Source organism: Triticum aestivum, chromosome 3D (assembly GCF_018294505.1).
Source record: "Triticum aestivum cultivar Chinese Spring chromosome 3D, IWGSC CS RefSeq v2.1, whole genome shotgun sequence".
Taxonomy (NCBI): Eukaryota; Viridiplantae; Streptophyta; class Magnoliopsida; order Poales; family Poaceae; genus Triticum; species Triticum aestivum.
Genome location: NC_057802.1, coordinates 200,977,262 through 200,983,584, shown reverse-complemented (window position 1 = coordinate 200,983,584; position 6,323 = coordinate 200,977,262).

Below are 6,323 nucleotides of genomic sequence, written 5' to 3'. Positions count from 1 at the left end.
AGTGTGAGGAAGCTCCTAGGGTGCCCAGTTATAATGTTCTTAAATATAGGAAGTACGTCCACAACGAGCTCGTTCATGCAAAGCCAGCACCACTTGTTGATGTATCTTGCAAATTTCTTGCGAGCTACCTCGCCTCTTTACAGTACATTGCACTTGATGCAGAAACAAACTCGCCTAAAGGAAAGTTCTCTGCCACAACATGCTTCCTGCTCATGGCTGCTACATGCTATAACGAGGTAGTGATTCATGTTATCCCATTCCCCTTCCCCCTTGTCAAGCTTAACACCGATGGGTTGGTTCCTAATGGAATAGTCGGAGCACGCAAAGATTATGATGGGGGCATCATCTTCAGCTCATGTCGACACTTGCTCTCCTGCGATGATGTGTTGCCATAAAGGAAGGTCCTATGCTGACCTCGGAATGGAGCAATCTTTCAATAGATGTTGAATCTGATTGTCTTGAAGCAGTGCAGAGTGGAGAAATTAATAGGCCTAAATATGCCTTTTTGGTTAAGGAGATCAATGATAATTTGAAGGAACGTAGTTCTTGTATGTTCTTGCATTACTCATATACGTAGTCAAAATTTTAGCTAGTCATTGTATGGCCAACTTTGATAGGTCTCAAGTATGAACTGTAGTATGGCTTAGGTCTGGAGTCTGGACCGGAGGAAGTCCTTGTCATTGTCCGTCGTGATTGTAACGCTTGAGTGTTGAGTAATACAAGAATTATTTCGCAAAGAAAAAACAAATATTTACCTATCATCGACATTGGTAATCAGTCAATTTTATTGTTGGGACAACTGCTGGTGTCCATTCGCGGGCGATCGCTGCTGCTCGTTTCACAAAGGTAAACATTCCTGAAGAGAAGCGCCACTCTAACAAGTAACAAGGCTTGAAATGCAAGCGAATCAACCTGTGGTTGGATAGTTAGAGGGACTGTGGTATCCTCAGCCCACCAGGGTTCAAGTCCTAATGCTCGTATTTATTCCTGGATTTATTTCAGGATTTCCAGCGATGCGCATTTAGTGGGAGGAGTCCCGTCGACGACAAGGTGCCTACGGTGACTTCGTAAATTTCAAGATGATATGCCGACTCAGTCTTTCATTTTTTTTTTGAATTGGAACACCTTGCATTCCAAAAATCACCGTGGACCAGCCAAATCGGCGGTCACCGCATCGGATACAACTCTAGGGAGGTTTACCGACCACACTTGGTAGCCGGCATTGACATTCCGCTTACCAATAGCCGCAAGTTCATGGGCAGGAACATTACACACGCGAGGACAGAAGGAAACAGTCCACTCAATAAAACCAAGCTGGAGGAGGTATTTGATCTCACGGAACAGGGCGCCCAGGGTGGACCGGTCAAGAGAAGTCGTCGTTGCAGCTTGCTGGATCCCGATGCAGTCCGTCTCGAAAACGACACGTCCCATACCATTCACTTCAGCCAGCTTAATTGCATGCATCAGGGCACACGCCTCCGCATGTAGGGCCTCGCCCATGTGTGAGAGGCTGCCTGCCGCGGCAAAGATCACCTCTCCAGTGTGATCCCGAGCGATGCAACCCCAACCCGCGAGCCCAGCCCCCGGATCAAAAGATCCATCCAAATTGATCTTGACGACGTCGGTGGCCGGGCGGGTCCAGCTGGGCTTTGGTTTTGCTTTGCTATTACCCTGCTCCCCAAAATATAGGCGCCATTCCGTAATGTGCTTTGCCATCATGAAGCCGAACTCCTGGATCGTAGCTCTCTGGACGTTGTGGTTTGCCTTGTTTCGCTCCGTCCACCACATCCACAGAAGGCAGATAGTATGTAGTTTCTCATCCTCCGGCAAGGAAACAATGAGGTTAAGGAGTTGGCGTGGTGACTGGCATGGGAGTAGCTTCTGCCGTGTCTGCTCTAAACCGCATGCCTTCCACATCTTATTCACTTCCTTGCAACGAAGGAACAGGTGGCCTCCGTCCTCCTGTAGCCGGTGGCATATCACGCGGCCCGTCTCCAGTTGCACGCTAATTCGCTCCACATTCCTCAGAAGAGGATGGCTATTATGGGCCAGTCTCCACATAAAGTGATGTATCTTCCCGGGACATCGCACCTTCCACAGCTGTTGCCACATTCTTCTGTCCTCCTCTCCCCCGGACGAGCTTTCCCCACGCGGGCGCGGTCGTTGTCTCTGGAGCATGTCAGTATAAACCCTGTATGCCGATCTTACCGAGAACAGCCCCTTGTTGTCAAATTGCCAAGCCACAAAATCCTCATGGTGCTCAAAAATTGGGATCTTTAGGATTATTTCTGCATCCATCGCGCTGAAAGTTTGTTGCACAAGCTGCTCATCCCAGGTGTGAGAATCCGGGTCTAGGGATGGCAATGGATACCCATTACCCGCGTACCCTGCGGGTAAAAACCCTATTAGGGCAAGGGTATGGGTCAAAAAATACCCATGGGAACATAAATAGGAAAATTTCATACCCATCGGGTATAGTGGGTATGGGTATGGTTTAGTATAACCCATACCCATGTACCCATTTACCCGCATATATTCTGACAAATAGACCTTATATATTATTTATTCACATAGTAAACATATTATATATACATAAATTCGACAAACCTAACAAGACCTCATCATGCATTCATGTAGGCCCCCGCACCACAATAGCTAGCCCATAAACAAGTATGCGTTGATGTCATGATGTGTTGTTGTTTATAAATTATTGTTAAAATTGTTGTTTATGACTATGTAATGCTCAAATTGATGTATTGCAAATCTAGATAATTTTACCCGCGGGTACCCATCTACCCTGATGGGTGATGGGTATGGGAAAAAGTTGTACCCGTCAATGGGTATGGGTATGGGTGATGGGTAAGGTTTGAGATGACGGGTAAGGGTATGGGCTGGCTTCATCCATACCCAAACCCTGCGGGCGCCATCCCTATCCGGGTCAATGAGTTCAGAGACTTTTGTCAACAGAGTTGCCCCCCGAAGGGAGCGCGGGAAACGTACTGGCCCCGACGGCAGCCACGGATCATGCCATATGTGTATCTGCTGCCCGTCGCCCACTCTCCACACCATTCCCTCCTTGACCACTTGGACTCCTTGCAAGATACTACGCCAGACATAGCTGATTCCCGGTGTTGGCACAGCCGATAGGAGATCTCCACTAGGGTAGTACTTGGCGCGCAAGACACGGGCGCAGAGGGAGTCATGCGCTTGCAGAAGGCGCCAGACTTGACGTGCTAGCATGGCGATGTTGAAAGCGTGAAGATCCCAAAATCCAAGACCACCTTGCTCTTTTGGCAAAGTCATTCTCTCCCAACCCACCCGGTGGTGCTTATGTTCATCATCTTGGTTTGCCCACCAGAAGCGGCATATCATAGTGCAGATGTCATCGCAGAGGCCCTTCGTCAGGTCAAAACAAGCCATGGCATAGGTGGGAATTGCTTGGGCCACCGTTTTGATCAAAATCTCCTTTCCCTTCTTAGACAGCAACCTTATCTTGTACCCTTGGAGCAGCTCCCAAATTTTGTCCCGGATGTATTCAAAACATATCTGGTGTGATCTGCCCACATAGCTAGGGAGGCCCAGGTATTTCCCTTTGGATCCTTCTCCTCTAAGGCCCAATACGTGGAGCAAAGCTTGTTTCTTTTGGCCCGGGGTGTTCTTGCTGAAATGTATCGCAGATTTGTCCCTATTGATCGTTTGGCCTGAACCCCTTTCATATACCTCCAAAATCTCGTTGACAGTGGTCATACTTTCCTCCGTGGCCTCTAGGAGCAGCAGCGAATCGTCCGCAAAAAGGAGGTGAGTTAACGACGGGGCAGTAGGTGCGATCCTTATACCCTGAATGCGCCCCATCTCCTCCGCACGATTGATCAATGAAGATATCCCTTCTGCGCATATTAGGAACAGGTACGGGGAGGCGGGGTCTCCCTGCCTCAAACCGCGGTCTGGAATCACCGTATCTGTACAACCCTCATTGATTTTGAAACGATACCGAACCGTGCTCATGCACTTGCACATCAGGGCCACAAACTCCGGTGCAAAACCCAGCTGGATCATGATTTTCTCCATGAAAGCCCACTCCACCCGGTCATACGCCTTACTCATGTCAAGTTTCAAAGCTGCAAAATGCGTGGCACCCGTTCTGTTACGCTTCAAAAAGTGGGTCATTTCATATGCCAAGATTGTGTTGTCCGAAATGAGCCTGCCCGGTACAAAGGCACTTTGGTTGGGAGATATAATTTCGCACAAGATACTCTTCAGCCGGTTGGCGAGCACCTTGGAAACCAGCTTGTACACGACGTTACAGAGGCTAATCGGGCGTAAATCCTTCAAACTCTCTGGGTTTTTAACCTTTGGGATCAACACCACCAGTGTGTCGTTCCATCCCTCAGGTATACTGTCGCCTTGTAACACGTGCAAAACCTCGCGTACAACATCCTCCCCAATCAAATGCCAATAATGTTTGTAGAAAATGGCCGGGAGGCCATCCATCCCCGGGGCTTTAAGATCACCAATGCTATCCAAAGCTTCCTTTACTTCAGCTGATGTGAATTCAGCGAGGAGGAAGTCATTCATCTGGTGAGTAACTTTGGGAGCGATGTGGTTCAAAATTTCCGCCGCCTCCGAACCTGCCATGGGGGTAAACAAGCTAGAGAAATAGTTAGTTACGAGGGCCTTCAAACCCTCCTCCCCCGACACCTCCACTCCATCCTCCCTCTTCAACTTATGGATCGTGTTCTTTTTCTTCTTCTCCGATGCAAAAGCCTGGAAATACCTTGTGTTTCGGTCTCCTTTTGATAGCCAGTCAGCATGGGCTCTTTGACGGTATACCAGGTCAAGTCGGTCCTCTAACTTATCCAGCTTATATTTTATTGTTAACTCCCTTCGAAGTTGGGCCTGAGAGATTGGTTGGCGGCGGACCTGATCGAGTTCATCCTTTAATTTCCTGGCCCTCTTTTGGAGATCACCCAGAACATCTCGGCTCCAAGTGTGAAGGGCTCTGTTCACAGCCCCCAGCTTGCTCGCCACCGACGGTCCTTGTGCCCCTTCCCACGTCTCCCGCACGAGATCGTCACATCCCTCCTCAAGGAGCCAGCGAGATTCGAAACGTTTGGCCTGTGGACCACACTGCCTTCCCCCCATTCTCCGAGTACCATGCAGCCATAAAATCATAGGTCTATGGTCGGAGTGGTGTGGATCGCCGTTCACAACTTTGTAATATGGGAAGCGAGCACACCACACCGGCGAGGCCACAACCCTATCCAGCCTCTCTCAGATATACCCTTCTATACGGAAATTATTATTTCGCCAGGTAAACACGTCCCCCTCAAACCGAGGTCGTTGAGATTACACGTTTGTAAAACATCACGGAAATTTTGCATTTGGGACTGCCCCCTAGGGACGCCCCCTTGCTTCTCATGGTTGAACAGAATCTCGTTGAAGTCTCCAAGACAGACCCAGAGCAGATTGGATTGATGGTTTAGCGTCCTCATAAGCCGCCAAGTCTCCACCTTCTTCTCCATACGCGGCTCCCCATAGATACCCGTGAGACGCCATTTAAAACCATCTTCCTCCTGCACAATAACATCAATATGCATCCTTCCCATCCATCTGAGTGTAACATCAATCCCTTTCTTCCAGAATAACGCTAGCCCACCACTCTTTCCCGCACAATCCTTTACTAGCATATTTTGCATCCCCAACCTACCACGAAACTTTTCCATTCTCTTCTTATCCAGATGAGTTTCAGACAAGAAGAGAATGTCGGGATCCTCCTTTTTCTGGAGAGCCAGAAGACCACGAACTGTCGGGCCATTTCCCAAACCTCGACAGTTCCAGGCGATAGTCTTCATTGCTGTCCGCCAGGCTGTACCTCCAGCCCGGCGTTAACATCATCAACTTGCGCACACTCTTCCGTCTCCATCCTCTTCACCTTCTTCTTTCTATCCTCCTCTTCATCCACCTCCACCTCCACTGACATCCCCCGCTTTTCACCCAAGACACTACATCTCTACCTGTGCCTTTCGGTAGCTCCCTCCCCTTCACGCGTTTGAACGTGCCTCTGCCAACCTTGCACGTTCCTTCCTTCGTTTGGCCACTGTTTTGCAGCACCCCTACATCTGTACCCATAGTGCTCACGTCGATCTGCATGGCCATTTGCATGGCATCGGTCTCCGTGCCCTGTCAGGAAGCTCTATCAGGAAGCGATGCATCGTCATGGCGGAAGAAGAGCACATGGTGGAGGAGGAAGAACGAGGCCAAGAGGTTACTAGTCCCCTAAAGATTGCGGATGGTGGGGGCCGGGGCGGCTCAAAGAAAAAGCT